Source organism: Podarcis tiliguerta (genome assembly GCF_965153285.1).
Source record: "Podarcis tiliguerta genome assembly, chromosome: 6".
In the NCBI taxonomy this organism is placed as follows: Eukaryota; Metazoa; Chordata; class Lepidosauria; order Squamata; family Lacertidae; genus Podarcis; species Podarcis tiliguerta.
This window is the reverse complement of record NC_139539.1, coordinates 10,028,724-10,049,430: the sequence shown is the minus strand read 5'-3', so window position 1 is coordinate 10,049,430 and position 20,707 is coordinate 10,028,724. Positions and strand designations below refer to the sequence as shown.

Here is a 20,707-nt window from a genome sequence, read left to right as displayed (position 1 = left end):
CATCACATATTCAAAAAAATATATATATATAGGAAGCCCCCATGCCCTGCAAATTAGGTAACACTGCAGTTGGAGGGCACCAGTATTTTAATTTCACTAAAACAATTTTATGCAATACAAAATAGCAGCAAACTTTCTGAGGTAGTTAGCGGGTTTTGGCTGCTGAAACACAGGGACCAAAGCAGGACGAGTTACTACGGAAGGTCGACTTAAACCTACACCTATAACCTTTTACTCCAAAGTAAGCCTCTGGTCTTAAGCAGCTCGTGTGGCTGCGACCTCGGTTGCAGTCCCATTCACTCGGAAGTAAAGGCTGTCGCGGAAATTAAATGGGATTTCCAGTGCGCCAACCTCGCTTTGAGAGGATCTCTCGAACAGATTTAAGTTTATTTCCAACGAGCTGTAGGATCGGTAACCAACTTCGGTGCCCTACGCAGGTTTCCTTGCGGAAACAAGAATTCCCCCCATTAGTTTCGAGGATTAGAATCCCACAGACTTCACAAGTAAACTTACTTCCGAGTAAAGCATAGCTTGGCTTCATGTTTACTAGGAAGTAAAATAAAAATTAAAAAAAAAATCGAGGAAGAAGCTGAACACACTGAATTCCAACTCAGAATTAAGCGGTTCACGATAGCATGATTTACTCCGAAGTCAGTCCAGCTGCGCTTAACTCCGAATTAAAACTCGAACAGGATTTGCAAGATCAGATTGCAATGTTTCGGGGTTGCTGCTGTTTTGTTTTGTTGTTTTGCACGGATACATGCAAAGGTTCTAAAGAAGTAGAAAGCCATCAATGCTAAAATGGGACGTAAAAACCTCCAGTGTATTTGCTTTTAGGATTCGGGTGGACCCCAGGAGAGCAAATTCAGTAAAGGGGATCGGCGGCGGCGGCGGCGAGATAGATCCCCTGCAAGATCTATCTAATAGGGAAAAGGAATGTGCTTCCTAGGCCCATCCTATATAACCAATCCTCTCGTTAAACAGGGCGGAGGGGCGCGTCCTTTCCCTATCAGTTCCTCTGTAGGAAAACATTATCTGAACAGGGTTCCCCCACCCTTGCAAAAAAAAAGAAAAAAAAAAAAGATGGGGGAATTAATCAGGAAACTCGTAAATCACAGACACGGTTATCAATAGTGGGTCTTTGCAGAGCTAATAGAGTCCCCCCCCAACCGTTCCCTTTTCCCACTTCTCCGAGTGTGGCATTATCTGGGAAGATAAGCCCAGCTCGCACGAGAGATAATTTAGAGAGTGGGATACTTACGGTGGAGCAGGCAAACTTCTGAGTTGAGTCGATTCGAAACAAAGTATAAGAATAAAATAAAAAAATCCAAAAGGGGGGGAAATCCCAGGAAAAAAGGAAAAGGGTTTGCGCGTGTAAAGGGAGTCTAATCCCAGTATCTCCCCACCCCACCCCCTAAAAAAAAAATAAAAAATGCAAAAGGGGTTCTTGCTCAGCAGCCCATTCCTTTGAAGCGCGGCTCTGCTGCGTCGCCGCTGCTCCGGCTGCGCCTCTTATCTCTGATCCGCTGCGCTGATAGCTGCTGGGGACCCGGCTCGCCTATCGCGCCTGGGAGACGAGCTCCTCTCTCGCCTAATCTCGGCCTTAAAGTGATTCCCTTCATCTGCGGCTCGGCCCCTTTACGGCGGGGCGGGGGAGAGGGGGGCCGTGTCACGTGACCGCCCCCCCCCCACCTCCTGGCAAGCTGGAGAAAGAGAGAGGCGTGTAGGGCAAGGTTGGGTGGCGACCATTTAAAAAAGGAGGAGGAAAAAAAAGTTAGGGAGATTTCCCTGCCCCGAAACCAAAAAGTAACTTAAGGGAATTTTTTAATTTATATTTCTATTTTTAAAAAAAGCAGGATATGGATTTCTCTTGCGTTGCCAAGGCCTCTTGATTTCTCCCTCGATTATTTCCTTTCCAGAGCTGCCTCCCCGGCTGGCAGAGAAAGTCGTGCGTGCTTGTGAATATACATGAAAGCACATCTCCACCCGCCTCGCCCAAAGAAGCGCGAGAACTGTAGTTTGTTCAGGGTGCCCGGAATGGGGAAAACTATAGTTCCCATGGTTCTTCCTTTTATATATATATAAAAGGGGAGAAATTGGCTTTTAAATGTCTGGTGTGCGTGGAGGTTACTTGATAGACTGGATTGCCAATCGGCTACCTCCCCACCATGAAAGGAGGGAGGAAAAGACCTAGTTACGGTTTTGATAGCATTTTTAAGACGGATTGCTTCGGAATTGTGGCCTCTGATGTCACCTCCAGCTTCGATGAGAATCAATTTCTATAATTAAAACTGCGGTTGGGCGGAATTTGAAGGCTATAACCCTTAAACACCTTTGCATGGGAATAAATCCCTTGGGGAGTTGAGTCAACAACGCAGTTAAAGTCGTGCTACGTTTATTACTTCTGGGAAATCTCATTAACATCAGTGGGACTTTTCAAGGGGTTTTCTCCCCCCCCCCCAATCTCTCAGCAGCCCCACCCCCATTATTTTTCTCTGTTCTGACCGTTCACCCCTATTTTGCCGACATCTCCCCCCCCTTTATGCAATCCTTTCTTGTCGACGTTTTCCCTAAAGTTCTAAGTTTTTCGTATCGTTAAATCCCAGTTATTCCGTATTCGCTTCCCGTCTGAATTCTCTGGAACTGACATGCATCTATATATATATCTCTGCAAATTCTCTCGGTCTAAGACAACTAAACCATTCCCCACGCTTTAAAAAGTGACTCGAATTAAACCGGCTTTAATTGTGAGAGAGCAGCCTTGTTTTCATTCATTTGAAACCTTAAAAAAATGTATGTAGTAATATATGAAGGATTTTCTCACCCAGGAAATCAATTCAAAATTATCAGCGGCATGAAGTTTTGACTTAAGCAGAGAGGTTTGCTTCGGATACCGACCAGCTCTAGGATCACATTGTTGCATATTCATATGTAACATGCACTAGGTTGATTAAAACTTATCTTCCCCCTTAAGGGGACCATCCTTGCCTTGGGTTTTTTTTTTTTTTCGAAGACCCATAAAAGGGGGGGGGGGGGAGAGAAAGCGATATCTAGCACCAGCTGACAAACTCTGAAAACCGAGCTTTCTCCCACCGCAGAAGAAAATCCTCACACTTACCCCTGAACTTTTAGGATGCATTAAAACCGACCGGCCGCTTTGCAGTTGTGCCGCTGGGCTGTAAGGCGAGCTTATCAGTTTCACGAAACTGTCCCGAAACCTCATTGAGCCAGTTTGCTCGCTTGTTCCGCGCGGAACTGGAACCGACCGCAGCCGAAATTTGAAGTAGAGAGGATGCAACGCTTTTTCTCCTTAGACGTTTTAAAAGTCAGGGAAAGAAGAGGATTCGCGAAAGAGCTCGTGAATTCTCAGGCTCCAGGACAGGGTGACTTTTTTTAAAAAAGTATATTTCTGCCTCGGGCACAACAGAGTTAAGCAGAAATACTGTGGTTTCAAAACGATCTCGCCCCCTCCCCCAATCCTTGATGGCGCTACTAGGTCAAAGTTTGAGGGGAAGACCTTTAAAAAGAAAATAAAAAAGAGAATCTGGTTTCTGGCTGAGAGCGAGGAATTTGTCAGATTTGGCCGGGCTTCGAATCAACCCAGCCAACCACATCATCGTAAGCTAATATTACACTATATAGCTTGATATATTTCCATTAAGCGGTTAATCTTTTCCTTTCTGACTGAAAGAGGCTTTTGCACTGCTGATTCTAGTCCGATTCTACGTATTCAGTATGCAGTCTCTAGTCTTGTTAAGTTTAAATGGAGTTTACTCCCCAAATAACCGTGCGTAAAGCCTGCAGCCACAACAACCCATTCCCAACTATGCTTACTTGGAAGTAGGTCCTTTCAACGGGATCGCCACACTTACTTAGGACTAAGCCCCATTAAAGAACAAACTCGCAGAGGTAGGATTGGATTGTTTACTTCCAGAGAGTTGAGAATGCTAGCTGGAAAACTTGCGTTGGATTTTGCGCTGTTTCCAAATACATCCACATAGGTGAGATTTTCCGGCTCTGGCGATCTTGAGATTAGCGTAAAAATGTAAGTAGATGCACCAAACCCGAAGCCTATTCATTTCTGATTTGTATTATAAAAACGACAATCAAAGCCTCGGGGATTTCAATCCGAACTGAAGCTTCAAATAATTTCGGGGGGCGTCAGAAAAATGGTTGCGGGTTGTACCCTGAGCAGGCCCTAAATTCATAAGTGTTCCCGCTTTTATGTGGTCTAAACACAAGCACCTGTTGCTCTCTGGCAGCTCTTTACAAGAAAGACGGAATGCTAGGAGTGATAATGAAGGGCGAAACCAGTTTCTCTGGACTTCCGAATAGATCTTAATTTGCAAATCTCTTGCGCTAGAACTGGTTTCTGCAGAAGGTCCCAGGTTCGGGGTCCGGCGTCTCCGGGTAGAGCTGGGAAAGTCTTTATACCTGGAGACCCGCTGCCAGCCAGTGTAGACAACACTGAACTAGAGGTGGCGTCTTCTATTCTCCACGGCATGCCCTCGAATAATATCCTAAATAACGACTCCCTGCTCAGTTGCTTAAAGGACAAAGTGAATTGGATGTGACTTAAAAGGGGATCAGGAAAACGCGCAATTCTTTCCAGAGCAGCCCTGCTCTCTTTCTTGGGTCCAGCTGACTCGAACCAATATTACATCGGATAGCTCAGTATTCCATCGGATGTGGAGGGTCATTTATCAAAGTAGGCTCCACCTTTAAAGAAGAGATTTGTGAACCAAGGAGGCCTCCGAAGTTCAAAGAAACTCGTCTTCATCTGGCTGCCACTTATTTTAAGCTAGTGAGCTAGGAGCCTTAAAACTCAAAGCCCCGGGTGGGTCTTATTGATCTAAAAATCGATTTAACTAGCTTGTGACTTCGAAGTGACTTCGAATCAGAAAGAGGCCCTGACATTCTGAATGTTCGTTCAACCTCGTCTCCCGCTGCAGAACAAATTAGGAAACCTAGAACCTCTCTACCGCCAAGGAAAGCGAGGTCTCCAGCACCATAGATCCAGCTGAAAGAAGCGAATAAAGAGGAAACCAAGCGTGTACCCACCTCCCCACTCCGGAACAAATGCTCTCTGCTATGAGCAGTTGCCTGTCAGGCAATAATTCAACAGGTGTGGCTTCTCATAGCTACCTTGTCCGTAGCCCTGCTTTTAGGGCTGAAAAAAGAGATGGCCAAGTAGCATTACTTTTGCAAATATAAGCTGCCCCCTCCCTCCAAAAAATCAATTTGTCTTTGAAGGCATTCAGCACCTTTGTGTTGACGTGCCTCAAGCAGTTACGTAGCTGGAGACAGTTCTCCCTTGGACAACTTAGTTTTAGTCTTTATTTTCCCACTGGGTTTTAGTGTCGATTATTACTGCTGTTAAAATTGGGAGCCGCCTTGAAAGACGGTTTCGGCGGAGAGGCGAGATCTGAACTCCCAGGATTTTCAGCGGGACAGACCTAACTGCAGCCTAACCTCTCTGGGTTTAGGTTGTTGTAGTCTTAGACATACTTCCCCGGGAGTAAATCGCATTGCACTTGGTGGACTTACTTCCGAGTAGACCGAGTCGATCCCACAAACCCGGCGTCTCCTGGTTCTCTAGGATACATCACATTACTTAAAAAATAATTTTTAAAAGACTTCAAAGCACCAAAAAGCAACTCGCTGTCTCTCAAGATAACAAGAGCAACATAGCAGACACACGAAGCTGCGGTGGGTGTCTTGCAATGCGTATGGAGAAATGATCGCATAGAGAAATTAGGGGGCAACGGTGTCCCTGGGGCTGGGAAAAGCCCTTATCGCTTCTTTGCTAATGTATCTGGTCAGTTTCCCCCTCTGCAAAATGGGGAGAAAATGGCCTGCGACGCCTAGTCTTGCAGCAGCCCGATCCTACGCACGTGTAGCCAAGATCAGTTTCCCGCTGCTCAATGGGATTTACTCCTAGGTAAGTGCGCACGGTATATTTCTTGCAGCTCCTGCATGCAATGTCTGGGGCTTCATCCTTAGAGATGGGGTGTGCCCGCCCCCCTTTAGATGTACTAATATTGCGGCAAAACGTGGAATTATCCCCCCCCCACACCAGTCCCGGTGGCGTTCAGTGGGGAACAAAGATCCTCACTCCAGAGGAAATCCCATTGAGTTCAGAAGGTGCTGATTTTGATTATATATTTATTTATATCCCACCCTTTTTCATGGACAGGGACTCAAGGCAGCTTACAGATCAAATGAGAACAGCTAAAAACCCCAATCCTTTAAAAAACCAATTAAATAAATTCCAGAATGAAACTCTATTTATATATAGTTTTATAACTACATAGAGTTTTAATTCTATTGCTATTCAACTGTTTATTTATCAATCCAGATTAAGGGAGCTTTGTAGGTCTACAGCTCAAAATGCATTTTGTTATGATAGGCACCAATTAATTTAACCCATGGGTAGGCAAACTAAGGCCCAGGGGCCGGATCCTGGCCCGTGGATGGTCTGGGAATCAGTGTGTTTTTACATGAGTAGAATGTGTCCTTTTATTTAAAATGCATCTCTGGGTTATTTGTGGGGCATAGGAATTTATTCATTTTCCCCCCAAATATAGTCCGCCCCCCAACAAGGTCTGAGGGACAGTGGACGGGCCCTCTGCTGAAAAAGTTTGCTGACCCCTTTAACCAGTAAATCACTTCAATGGAGTTTCATGTTGTTGTATTTAGCCCTTTCCGAAACAAATGCAAGTATTTCCGAATTAAAATAGAAAACAACGGTTTGACTGAAGAGTGGGGGACAGGGGTCCGAGGTGGGTGCCCACAGGGTGGTACTGCAGTGATACCCCACAGCCCTCAATAAGCTGAGCCACTTCTAAGACTGCACCACCAAAACGAGCTTCTGACTTACTAAAGCAAGACATTATGACTTCTGGACCAAAAAGACTTCTCTCTTCTTCCGTAAAGCCCCATTCTTGGTTTTACTTCATATCCAGCCTGCTGAAAAGCCCTGTTGAACTCGAAAGCCCAAGTGAGTGGGGTATAAATAATAAATTATAATTTATTATTATTATTGTTGTTGTTGTTGTTGTTGTTACATTATTGGTTGCACTATATTAATTATTGTGTCTTTATAGTTGCATCTGTTTTAGTTTATGTTGTGATCCTCCTTGAGTTCTTCACTAGGAGACAGGTGGACTAATGATTGACTGAATGGGCTTCAGAGTTTTCCGAATCATAAGCAGAAGTTGGACCATCCAATTGTTAATGGAACATACCTCCTCCCTCTCTCCCTCTCCCTCCTCCCACACAACAGAATTAATTCTTTTCTCTATATAAGATAGAGAGACATAAAATTAACAGCAACAACCCTCCCCAACAAACTCCGATAAGCAATACCGCAGCCCAAGATGTTTGTGTTACAGGAGCCATTTCCCAGCATTCCATCTCACTCTCCCTACATTCTGTCACATTCTAGTGTGACCAGGAAACAGAACCTTGGGTGTTGCGATGCAAATGAAGAGGTAACCTTATGCAGATAAGAGCAGGATTGCTTCTTAATGGTTCACCAGGTTAAGGTTCCCAGCCAACAGTGTCTCAGAATCCTTCACCTTCCTCTTCACAGAACCTTCTTTACAAAATATGAGCCATGTAATTGTATGCAATCCACCAGTCTGAAAGATGGAATAAATCACCAGCATCATCCTTTTACACCAGGGTTTATTTATTTATTGTTTTGCCTTGTTCCCCTGAGGTGGAAACTGTGAGTTTGGGTGTACCACTTTAGAAGACTTGAAAACCGTGTTCGGGGAAGACAATCTAACTCAGCTACGAGTGATCACCAAAGAAGAAGAAGACCACTTCAGACTGCAGAGGCTTCACATGACTGAACTCTCCTCCATACCAAAATATTCCCTGCACATGGAAACCAAGCATGTCAGGAGGAAGGCAAGACTGGAACCCTCCTCTCTGGCTGTTACGGTAGTTTTCAATGTGGAGGGGATTTTTGAATGCTGTAATTATGTGAGCCTCTACCTGCAGTCTTGAAATCGTTCAGCTCAGACACCTCGGTAATAACTATGTCCAAGGTTGCCCCAAACCCACTAGGTTTACTCAGGGCCGGCCCACCCATGAGGCAAGGTGAGGCAACCGCCTGAGGCAGCAGGACTCACAGGGGCAGCAGATCTGGCCTCCAAGGAAGGCTGTCATTGCCAAGTGACAGTAATGGCTGCAATACACTCCTTGAAGGCCGGATCTGCCACCTTTTCCGTAGGCTCCTCATGGTGAATAGGAGGCATTGCAGGTCTCCTTCCACCCTTGTTGTCAATTTACCGGTAGATCTTTATTCCCTGCTTGGTACTGATGTAAATCTCCACTCCCCATTTTGTGGCTCTCCTTAGGTTCCGAAATGTTTTGGGCCAGCCCTGGGTTTAGCGCAGAAGCTGTGATTTATGCAGTGGAAGTTGCTTGCTCTAAGCAGACCTCCTTGTGTAGCTTGGATGCAGGTGGTGCTGTGGGTTAAACCACAGAGCCTAGGACTTGCTGATCAGAAGGTTGGTGGTTCAAATCCCCCCCCGACGGGGTGAGCTCCCATTGCTCGGTCCCTGCTCCTGCCAACCTAGCAGTTCAAAAGCACAAAGTGCAAGTAGATAAATAGGTACCGCTCCGGCGGGAAGGTAAACGGCGTTTCTGTGTGCTGCTGTGGTTCTCTAGAAGCAGCTTAGTCATGCTGTTCATATGACCCAGAAGCTGAACGGCAGCTCCCTTGGCCAGTAAAGTGATATGAGCGCCTCAAGCCCTGAGTCGGCCAGAATTGGACCTAATGGTCAGGGGTCCCTTTACCTTTTGTGTAGCTTAAGTTGATGTCCCAATGGCAAGGTTAGAAGGCAGTGGTGGGGAATTTGGCCTGATTTCGTGTCAGTGGGTAGAAAGCAAAGGGAGAGATGGATGGTAGTGTGTATGGGGAGGAACTGAGGGAGGGGGGCAAAATGGATAGAGCGATGGGAGGAGGAGGACGAGGAGGGGGAGGGAGGGAGGGGGAAGTCCTCAGTAATGAATTAGTCCAGACCTCTGGCAAGAGTAATCTTTGCCCAGATGGGTGCCAGGAAAGGGACAGAAGAAAAGAGAGGAAAGGGTGTGGTAGAAAATGTGTGTGAGAGAAGGGTGTGGAAGAAAGAAAGAAAAACAGGTGGAGAAAGAGAGGGGGGGAGAGGGGGGAAGAAGGTGGCTGCTGTGAGAACAGAGTGCTGGACTAGATGGGCCATTCTCTCTTTTTATGTTGTTACACATAAAGAGAGGATTAAGTGACAGGACAAGAGAGGGAAAGTGCACTTTTGACTCTAGCCCTGCCCACCATTTGCCTTGGTCTGCTAGCAAGTGGCCTCTGAAAGATTACTCTCAAGGGAATGTGGCCCTGGGCAGGAAAACAAAAGCTGCCCTACCCCTGCTCTAGGTGCATAATCTATCTGGAAATGAGTGGGGCTTAAGGGAATGCCTGCCACTCTCGTTATCCTCTTGCAAGATTTATTTACAGTTAAGCAGTATGCAAATGTTGTTCAATAAATAAATCTGGCAGGGGCTTGTTCACCCAAAACAGTTCAGATGGCTTCCTGGGCCTCTGCCACCTCCTGCAAAACTCTGTGATTTAATAAAATGTGGCCCTAGTTCCAGCCAATATCTTACGTCTTGGCTCTTTATTCCTACCTCTGTCTGCAAAGCCACATTCGTTGCTCAGCTTCCGGATCAGACCTGCAAGAATTGACAGTGACTATTATTCAGTCCTAAATACTCCCATGGAAAGAGGGGTGAATCAAGCTCCTTCCTTCTGTCATCTCCAGAAAAGTAAAAATGGCCCAGGCACCTGATGCTTGTCAGAAAACAGAGCGAGTGAGTGAGGAACTTCAGTTCACCTTTTCTGGCTTGACACGACTGCAGAGAAGCTAGTAAAGCAATTATCAGGATATCTGCCCTGTAGTCATTTCAGCTCTCATTGCTAGGTCATAAGTCATTGTCCCAGTACCAACCACCTTGGATCTGAGGATCAGATGATGAAGCCTTCTTGGTGGTGCTGACATTGGGGGCAGCGACCAGCCACAGGGCCTTTTTGGTGGTGGTTCTCCTTTTGTGGGATGCCCTCCCTCGAGAGGTGCATCTGCCTCCCTCTTTATTGACTTTCAGGAGATATTTAAAAACGTTCTGGTTTACCCAGGCATTTGATGGTTGAAGAACATTGCTCCTGGCAACGCTGAGATCACCAGTTGAGAATGGTTTTAGCTGTTTTTCATAATGTTTTTTAAACTGTTTTTAGTTGCTGTGGTTTAATGTTTCATCATCACTCTGTCTGCTGCCCTTGGACCCTTCAGGAGGAAGGGTGGGAGAAAAACTGAATGAATTAATAGAGCAATAATAACATAGGAACCTACTGGATCAGGGCAATGGCCCACTAGCCCAGCGTTCTGTTTTCACAGCGGCCAACTAGAGGCCTATGAGAAGCAGCAACTGAGTGCAGCAGTGCTCTGTCCATCTGTGATTCCTGGCAACTGGTATTCAGAAGCATACAAGGGTGGAACATAGTCATCATTGATAGAAGCCACTTATCCACCATGAATTGATTGACCTATCCTCCTTCAGAGTCATCCAAGTTCATGGCCATCACTACCACTTGTGGAAGCGAATTCCATAGTGTCATTATGTGCTATGTGAATAAATACTTTCTTCTGTCTGCCCTGAATCTTCCAGCAGTCAGCATCATTTCAGTACATTTCCGAGCACAATTCAAAGTGTTGGTGCTGACCTTTAAAGCCCTAAACAGCCTCGGTCCAGTATATCTGAAGGAGCTTCTCCACCCCCATTGTTCTATCCGGACACTGAGGTCCAGCGCCGAGGGCCTTCTGGCGGTTCCCTTACTGCGAGAAGCCAAGTTACAGGGAACCAGGCAGAGGGCCTTCTTGGTAGTGGCACCCGCCCTGTGGAGCACCCTTCCGCCAGATGTCAAAGAGAACAACAACTATCAGACTTTTAGAAGACATCTGAAGGCAGCCCTGTTTAGGAAAGCTTTTAATGTTTGATGGATTACTGCATTTTAATATTTTGTTGGAAGCCGCCCAGAGTGGCTGGGGAAGCCCAGCCAGATGGGTGGGGTATAAATAATAAATTATTGTTGTTATTATTATTGGATGTCCACGAATTCCAGTGTTATGGGAGGTGTGGTGGCCGAAATCTCTATCCACTTTCAATTTCAAGCACTTCTATCACGTTGCCTCTGACTCACCTTTCCTGTAATCCAGAAAGTCTCCTGATCTCTGGATTATCTTATCTGTGGTTTGCTGGAAACCACAGGAGGGGAGAAGTCTGTTGTGCTTGAGTTCTACTTGAGGGTTTCCCCCAGGCATCTGGGGGAGATGATGCTGGCCTGGACTGGATGGGTCATTGGCCTGATTCAGCAGGGTCTTTTATGTTCTCCTTCAAAACAAGCCAAGCTTGCCAGCTTGCTCTCCTGAGAGGGCTACTATAGTACAACCAGATGCCTTCATCTGCCCCAGCTGCAACAAAACATGTCTCTCCCTACAGTCAAAGCGGGTGCTGCAACCTTCCAATAGCTTGACCTCACCCCCAAAGGCACACTCCTCCACTGTTTCTTGAGACAAACGGGTTCCAACCTGTTGGGCACAGCTTCACAGTGACAGGGAAAGCTGCACTTATACTCTAATTCTATACCCATTTAACTATGATGTACTGTAGCACCACTGAACTCAATGGGACTCATTTCTGAGCTAACAGCATTCCACAACCACAGAGCATGCCCAGTCCCAACTGGGTAGTTTTTCTGGGTCCCCCGCCTTCATTTCCCCCCACCAGTGGCGTAGCGTGGGGGGTGCAGGGGGGCCGGCCGCACCGGGCGCAACATCGGGGGGGGGGGGGCGCTCGCACTTGCAGCTCTCTGCCCCTACCTGGTTCACTCTCTCACTGCAGTGCTGGCTGTGCGAATCCAATCTGAGCCGCTGGGTCGCCGCCCACGGTGGAGGGGAGGGTGCCAGGCGTGCGGTGCGGTGCGGAGAGAGAGCGAGGGACTATCTGGGGGAGGGACAGTGCAGCGGGGGGGGGGGGGGGCGCAAATTACTTGCCTTGCCCCGGGTGCTGACAACCCACGCTACGCCACTGCCCCCCACCCTCTCAAATATCTTTTTTTTTCTACTTCTGAGTATGTTGGGATTCTTTCAGTCTGTGCAGGGGTGGTGCCATTTTTCTGTACAATGAGCACATGCTTCCTTTGAACACTGGAAATATAATTATCATGTGTCAGACATTAAAGTTCTATTTTTAGCTATTGTGCTTTTAATGGATATTAATAGGCCGGACCGCCATTCATTTCCCTAATGGGTTATAAGAACTGCCTTGCTGCACCTCAGACTAAAGGCGCTCCCAATCCAATGTTATATATCTGGTGTGGGCAATGGTTGGTCCTCCAACGACAGCTCCCATCATCCTTGACTGTGTTAGCTGGGGCTGATGAAAGTTGTATTTCGGCAACCTCTGGCAGCGGTTCTAAACCTGCGGGTCCCCAGATGTTGCTGGACTACAACTCCCATCATCCCTGAACTCTGGCCTTGCTCGCTATGGATGATGGGAGTTGTAGTCCAGCAACATCTGGGGACCCTGCCTGGAGGGACAAAGTTTTTTTTATTGACGTATACAGACCTTCTTCTAGTAACAATCTTGACAGCTATAGTGTACTGTCAACTCTAGTAGAAATTCACTGATTTTCAAAAGCACAGCCTCTCTTGTCTATATTGCAGAAGAATCTTGCCAGTGACTCTTGAATATGGCAGTATAAGACTTCGTGGGTGTAGATAAAGGGAAGTATTTAAACAAGCAATAAGAAAAAAGCAAACTGTTGGCGGCGGAGCAGATCTTAGAAGGGATAGTCTCTGGGAGGACACAGAAAGCCAGATGATTCCAGGGACTGAGCCTCTGCAAGCACTTGTTGGAAGTGAAACGAAATCAAATCCCCAAACCACATTTTTATTTGCAAGGGGGAAATTCCTTTGGATTGCCAAAACACAACTGCATGCATTGCCAGGACACAATCATATGCGGTAACATGGATAAGGCAGATTTTTTTGAGTGCGTGTGTGCGGAGATAAGAACAAATAAATAAACGAGTGCAGGATCCAAATGCAGGATAGTTCATTCTCCCCCCCTCTTTATCTTGCTTCTCTTACAAAAAGCATGGCCAGATAAAGGACCGTAATTACCCTAGCATTATTTTCCAGCGCACGGCCAGAAGTACTCCGAGCGCTGGGTATTAATAATTCACAGCTGGGCTGAATGCAAAGGTTGAGGGGAGGGGGAGGGGAGAGTAGATTTAGGAGGGTTGAGCTGTCCAGGTAAGTTTTCTTCCAGGACCCTGCGACAGACAGAGCGGCGCCCTTTAGACGCCCCACGCCTAATCCATCCCCTCCCCACACGTTTCGCTTTTGATTTGTGGACCTTTCGCCCTAACGAAGACACGTGGCGTCCTTAGCTGGGGTTGAGAATAGGAATCGGTGGCTTTCCACTAAATCCGGGGCTGTTTGTCGGCGGCTGGGAGGGGCCGAATCAAAGGGAAAACAGGCCTGGCATTAGGAAGAGACCTGGGTTCGAATCCTGTCTTTTTCATGGACCCGGAGAACCCGGGACCTTGCGCACATCACTCCTTCCCAGATGCCCCTCTCAGCCCGCAAAATGGAAACATTTCAGAGATTGAGTCTCTCAATCCCGAATCTGTTTTTAACAGGGGTGTTAGCAGGGGTGCCAACTTTAATAAAATATTGAGGGGGTGGGTGGGCAGGTAAGCCCCGCCCGCAAATTGATCACATGACGAGGTGCACGCACACCATTTAAATGGCAATGCCCATTAACTTGGGGCACGGCACCCCCAAATATTTTATGGGGGGTGGTAAAGACCCCTCAGCCCCTAGGAGTTGGTTCCTATGGGGCTGAGAGTTTAAAACTGTGGCACCCAAACTTTGCCCCCCCCCCAGCTTGGTTCCAATGCCTTTTACCCTGCCCTATAAAAAGCATTTTTCAAAACAGTAACAATTAATTCCACATTGATTCAGACTCCAGTTTAAAGTTATTTAGCTTTATTAGTTCAAGAAAACTGATGAACTTGATCCAATGATTCCAGCTTTTCAAAATCTGATGGTCATTTACATGGACATAGTCAAGGGACTGCAAGAAGATCAAACCTCTCCACTCTGAAGGAAATCAGCCCTGAGTGCTCACTGGAAGGACAGATCCTGAATCTGAGGCTTCAATACTTTGGCCACCTCATGAGAAGAGAAGACTCCCTGGAAAAGACCCTGATGTTGGGAAAGATGGAGGGCACAAGGAGAAGGGGACGACAGAGGACGATATGCTTGGATACAGTGGCGTAGCATGGGTTGTCAGCACCCGGGGCAAGGCAAGTAATTTGCGCCCCCTAACCCGTGGATTTTAGTAGGGGCAGAGAGCTGCGAGTGCGAGCGCCCCCCCCCCCATGTTGTGCCCGGTGCGGCCGGCCTCCCCTGCACCCCCCACGCTACGCCACTGGTTGGACAGTGTTCCCGAAGCTACCAGCATGAATCTGACCAAACTGCGGGAGGCAGTGGAAGACAGGAGTGCCTGGCGTGCTCTGGTCCATGGGGTCAGGAAGAGTCGGACACGACTAAACGACTAAACAACAACAACAACAACAACAAAAGTCAAGAGGGGTCAGCTCCCCACCTAAATCAATCAAAATCAATATAAATCTAAGGTTCTGTCCCCCTATCAACAATCATTTGCATCTCCAGTGACACCCTGTCACACTCTGCGCTTAAGAAGCAGACTCTGTGATAATTCTTACTATGTGTACATATTTATAACATTTGAATGCCTCCTTCCTACAAAGAGCTGAGTCTCCCTCTCCGCTTTATCCTCGCGAGCCAACCCTGTAAGGCTAAGAGACATCAGCTGACCTAAGGTCACCTAAGCCTTGCGTCTGAGTGGGGATTTTGCAGCTAAGTCCCCTGCTGTAATGGCAATGCAGTAACCACTATACCTGACCTGGGTGCCACTGTGGTCTAAACCACAGAGCCTAGGGCTTGCCGATCAGAAGGTCGGCGGTTCAAATCCCTGTGATGGGGTGAGTTCCCATTGCTCAGTCCCTGCTCCTGCCAACCTAGCAGTTCGAAAGCAAGTCAAAGTGCAAGTAGATCAATAGGTACCACTCCGGTGGGAAGGTAAATGGCGTTTCGTGCGCTGCTCTGGTTTACCAGAAGCTGTTTAGTCATGCTGGCCACATGACCTGGAAGCTGTACGCCGGCTCCCTTGGCCAATAAAGTGAGATGAGCGCTGCAACCCCAGAGTCGGCTACGACTGGACCTAACAGTCAGGGATCCCCTTTACCTTTAACCACTATACCAGACTGTACTTGTGGCATGTTTCAAAGGACATCTTGACCCAGAAGTAATCCCCACTGCATTCAGGGGTTCTTACTCCTAAGTAAGTAGATATAGCATTGTGGGCTTAGGGTGTTCGACACGGTGCATGCTGAAAGTGTTGGGATACAACTCAGCTTGCACTGGAAGCTGATGCGTCTGCCTGGGAGAATGCAGAGAGAAAAGGACCCAAGTTCCCCACCCTGTCCTTTCTGAACTCACCTGTGCTGTTCATTTCCTCAGGTGCTGGCCTTATGCACTCTCAGGGTTGTTAACCTCATTTCCTAACTCCTTTTTCAGCCTCATCTTGGGAGAAGAGACATATTTGTGCGTGTCTCCTGCTGCGATGCCAGAGCACGCATGACTCCAGGAATCTCCAACTAAGTTAAACAGAACTAGGAATCCCCCCCCCATTCCTCCCACTCCATTTTGCAATTAGTTTTTTTTTTTTTTAATTAACTTGCAATTAGTTTCTTGATACACTAAACCCCAGGAAGGGGCTTAATTGATTCAGGGGGCTCTCTCGCCCCGACTCTCTTATTTTTAATTACAATACTGTGTCATTTAAATGAGATTCTTTTTGGTGTATATTTTAATAAGGGGTGATTCTATCTTTATGTTGCAACGCGATGGATTTTATTTGGCATTAATTTTAATTGTGTATTTTAATTGATGCACGTGCGATTTGTTTTTATACTTGTGGACTGCTGAGAAGCCTATTCTGCACTCCGTAGGATATGAAGAAATAAATAAATAACATTAGTAAATCAAATCTCCATTCCTCCACGATCTTACTATGCCAAAGCGACTCACCACCCCTTTCCTTCTGCAATATGGTAATAACCATGCTGACCTATATTTGAGCATTTACCCTATTTAAGAACCAGCAAGTATTTATTTTAACCCTTGCTCCGCATTTCTTGGACCGTGCACAGTCCCAAATAGAAGCCGACCCTTCAGATTCTTCTTTTATTTCGTTGAGGAGGGTGGCCTCGAGAGACCTTCCACCCTCCCCTCAAAGCGCCAGGAGTTCTGCCTGTGAATTTCCCCTTAAAAGCTGCTCTACAGCTTCTACTGGTGGAGAGCTGGGGTCCCGTCATCTCAGCCCCCAGCCAGCATACCCAATGGTCAGGGAGGATGGGAGTACAACAGCGCCTGGAAAACTCCAGGTTCCTTGTCGCTCTGCTCCGACCTTCTCCTCCACGTAGTCTGAAAACCATGGCAGTCAGCCCAAGAGGATTCCTTCTACCTGCATTGCATTGCATTACATTTGCAGACGTGGTCGCGCTGCTGCATGGCTTTTCCCTCCCAAGAAGGGGACCTTTCACAACCACCTTTCTGTGTGTCTCTCTGATGGGGGTGCCAACTTGAATAAAATATGGGGGGGGGGATGTTTCCAGGTAAGCCCCACCCCGCACAATTGATTGCATGACAACGGTGCATTCAACACCATTTGAGTGGCAATGCTCATCAGCTTGGAGGGGGCAGCCCCCTCAAATATTTTATTGGGGGTGGAGGCCCCTCGGCACCTAGGAGTTGGCTCCTATGCTCTCTGATGCTTCGGCCGTCGAAGATTCACGGGGGGGGGGGGCGACTTTCCACCTCTATTCTTTGGAGTCTCAGTCCATTGAAATGGCAGCGATGCCCAGCGGAGTCGCCTCTAATGACATATAACATACATTCAGCTTCAGGTCTATTCTTGTGATCCTCACCAGAAACACCTGACTGTCCGTCGTTGGAAACAGAAAACTGGGTTAGAGGAAACTTCGGTATTTGAGCTAGCAGTACTTCTCATACGTTCCCAATATTACATACACTGTATATATATATTTGCAAATGATAATACTTTATAAAAAGGCTAGAAATTGTCCATTCTCCCTCAAATAACTGGAACTTCCAGGAAACCGTCGCGCTGTTCATTTCCAGGATTCGGGGCAAGAGAAAGTCGGCATTTGCGTCTGAAAAACGGCCGTTTCGGTCCATCCTACTTATTTCACATGGAAGAGATTTAAGAGTGTTTTTCCCGCGTCTCAGGACGCGCGTTGCCCGACTCGGAAGTAAGCTCCCTTTTCTTTAATGAGGCTTGCTCACAATTAAATGTGGAGCAGTCTTAAAAGTACTTCATTTTGCTGGGTCTTGTCCCGCCTTTATCCCGCTTAATTAAACCTGGCTAAAGTAAGTTTCAAATCTGGCTGCCAAAACCTGAGCACAGAGAACGTTCCCTAAAGCTGGAAATCCAGTTCCATAGCTGAAAAATTACGCAGGACCTCAAAGAGCAAATTCAAAATGAAGATCTTTGATATCTCCTGATTTTTTTCCGGATTGTTATGCTCTTAGGTAGTTCGGGATTCTGGAAACTTAAGTGACCATTTTCTGCCCGTCTTAATTACTCCCTTGTCATGGTAGAATGATGTGTATTGGATCTGTGCAGAATGTCTGTGAATTATGAGCCATCTTTAAACATCAGACGATAGACTGTTCCGTATGCCGCTCATGGACATATATCGTCTATTTTAGAGGATGCCACTAGAATAGCTTAATGCAGTTAAAAGTTATTTTTAGATCTAGATTTTAAAGATGCACGCCATCTTTAAAATAAATACTATACACCCATTCATATCAAGACTTTTTGTGTCAACTACATCTGTACTTTTACACGGCGATGTTGTTTCCCATCTGGGTAGCATTATTAACTTGACAACGTATGCAAAATATAAAATGCTTCTTAAAAAAACCACACAATCATTTTATGTTTATATGATTCCGTACGTTGTTGTTGTTGTTGTTGTTGTTGTTATTTTAAATGGGCTGCGTGCGCGCTCGTGTGATTTACTAGCAATTTCCAGAGGGCAATACATCTGTTAGTATTTGCGGTGCCACAAAGCTCATTTTTATGTGTTCCTTGCAGCCTCTCTAGAAAACGTTACAAAATAGTTTTCTATTGTTCGTAGATTCTCACTGACAAGTTAAGGTGATCGGGATCGCTCTGCGTTAACCGTTCAGATCAAAACAATCATTATTTACAGCTTTCAGCAACGGTTAAATAATGTTTAATATCTGGTTAGTGTTAAAAGGGATCGAAGCGCAGCATTTAACCGAAGTCGAGTTAGCAACTCAATTCTTCATTAGGTTGTTAAATTATGCTTTAATGAACTGTATTCATTAAGGATGGGGTGTCAGTCGATTTTATATCTCGATGAGGCGATTTGTGTGCCATATATTTGTCTGTCCATCTACTTGCGCATGAGCTCTAAAAACCAGCGTTTTCTTAGAAACCCTTTTTGCCTGTAGTTTGTCCAGTCTATAGTCACTGAATACCGGCTCCAATGCAAGCTGAGATCTATCGAGTAAACAGATCACTCCCTACTCCCCCGGTGCTAATAAAATACAATAATAAAAAATAATAAATATATTGATGAAACGCCTTGAGATTTGTTTTCTTCAAAGGCACACACGATCTCTCAAATGATCAAAAACAATCAGGAAGCGCTTTGAGGGACATGGGCACAGCTGCCCAGCTCTTCAGGCGCAATCCCAGACTACTGGGATTTACTTTCGAGTAATAAGCTTGTTTGGCACCAACTCACGCACTTTGTTTAGAAGATCGACTTCGGGGGACAAATTGCGAATGACACTGATTGCAACTGGGGAAGAATTATTCTAGGGAAAAGAAAATCTGCTCTCGAAAAGCGGACAGCGAAGGACTTCGGGCCCCGCGATCTCAGGCTGTATGGACACTTTTACATTGAAAGCACATTATTTGCCTCAAACAGTTCTGGGACTTGTAGTTTGGAAAGGGTGCTGGGAATTATAGCTCTGTGGGCGTGAAAACTACAGCTCCCAAGATTGCTTGAGGGAAATAATGTGCTTTAAATGTATGCATAGGCACCAACCACATATTTCGGCTTAGCCTGTTTGGGGATCGGGCTGATAATCAGGTTAACCTAGGAATGTCTTTCCTTCCAAATAAGATGTACGAGCAGGCAAACCGTTTTCGAGGGCGGCTGCTGAATTATTTCTTACCTCTCCCCTTGCCTTACATAATAGACCCCGCCCCACCCCGAAATGCAACCTGGTTAAAGCGACTAAATTTGATTAAAAACCGCAGGCCACTTTAAACTTGGCGATCCCCTTAAATCACGGAAGTCGCAGTTACTTATTTTATGTTTTTCAGCTGTTAGCTCAATGCGAAGCAATTTCAGCGGGTCTCGTTTCGCGGTGAAATTGACTTAAGACCGTAGCCTTGCAAAAGCCCTGCATTGCAAAAGCCAAGACGACTGCATTGCTGCGAAATTAACATTTAGGATCCCGGAGTGCGGAGTAGCGCACACCTGACGATCGAAACGTCAGTTTCATAACCTGGTGGTGGATCAGTACAGGAAGCAAACCTTTCCTTCGAAAGCCCAGAGAAGATTCAAACCCACAAACACCCCCCCCCCGCCTCTCTACCTGTCCAGAGTAGTTTTTCTCTAGGCGTTTTGGGTCCCGATTCCAAGCGCCTCTTGCAAGGAACAAGCGAGGAGGCGCTTCCGCCAGGCGCGCAGCAACAGAAAAAAGAGAGAAGATTGCTGGGGGATGGGGAGAGAGACATGCATCTTATTTGGAAAGTAGGAGAGATTATTTTGGAAGGTGGAAGGCAGTAAAAGATCGGAGAAGGGAGACCTAGACAGAGGGATCGAGAGAGGGAGCCCGAAGGGAGTGGGAAGGCAGAGATGTTACGCGAAGTGAAAAGGAACAGCCTCGCGGGCTGGTTGGAAGGAAAGGAAGATAAGAAGGGTCGGCGGGGAGGAGGCCGAAGAGGCATCTCGGGAAGCCGGAGGAACCCGTCTCTGGAAAGGGTTAAACAAACAGATCGCCCTGCAGGGGAATAATATTATTTGCCTTGCTTGACTCCGGCTGGCAGGGATTCCCTTTGGGTGAGAAAATGCCAAACCGGGCTCAGTCCTCCAAACGGGTTTCCTCATCCTCCACCCGCAGGACAAGAGGGAGTCTTAACGCAGAGATCGCTTTCTCAGGATTTCCTGTCAATAATAAATTTATTTATTGTGATTCCTGCATTGCAAAAGGGTTCGACTAGATGAGTCCTTGGGTCCTTTCCAGCTCTACGGTTCTATGATCCTTTAGTTTGTTGTTGTTTAGTCGTTTAGTCGTGTCCGACTCTTCGTGACCCCATGGACCAGAGCATGCCAGGCACGCCTGTCTTCCACTGCCTCCTGTAGTTTGGTCAGACTCATGTTGGTAGCTTCGAGAACATTGTCCAGTCATCTTGTCCTCTGTCGTCCCCTTCTCCTTGTGCC

General features: G+C 46.6%; 1 protein-coding gene across 3 annotated transcripts in view; it reads right to left on the bottom strand.

Moving 5' to 3' along the window:
• GATA5 (GATA binding protein 5) overlaps positions 1-20,128 on the bottom strand; it is a 51,908-nt gene extending 31,780 nt beyond the window's left edge. The window contains exon 1 of one of the 3 annotated variants that reach the window (XM_083447550.1): positions 19,860-20,128. The gene's annotated coding sequence lies outside the window, so the exon portion shown is untranslated. Of the gene's footprint in view, positions 1-1,261; positions 2,444-2,824; positions 2,949-19,859 lie in introns of those variants that run through there. The other 2 variants (XM_083447551.1, XM_083447549.1) reach the window with 2 other exon arrangements.
• Positions 20,129-20,707: the final 579 nt, after the last annotated feature.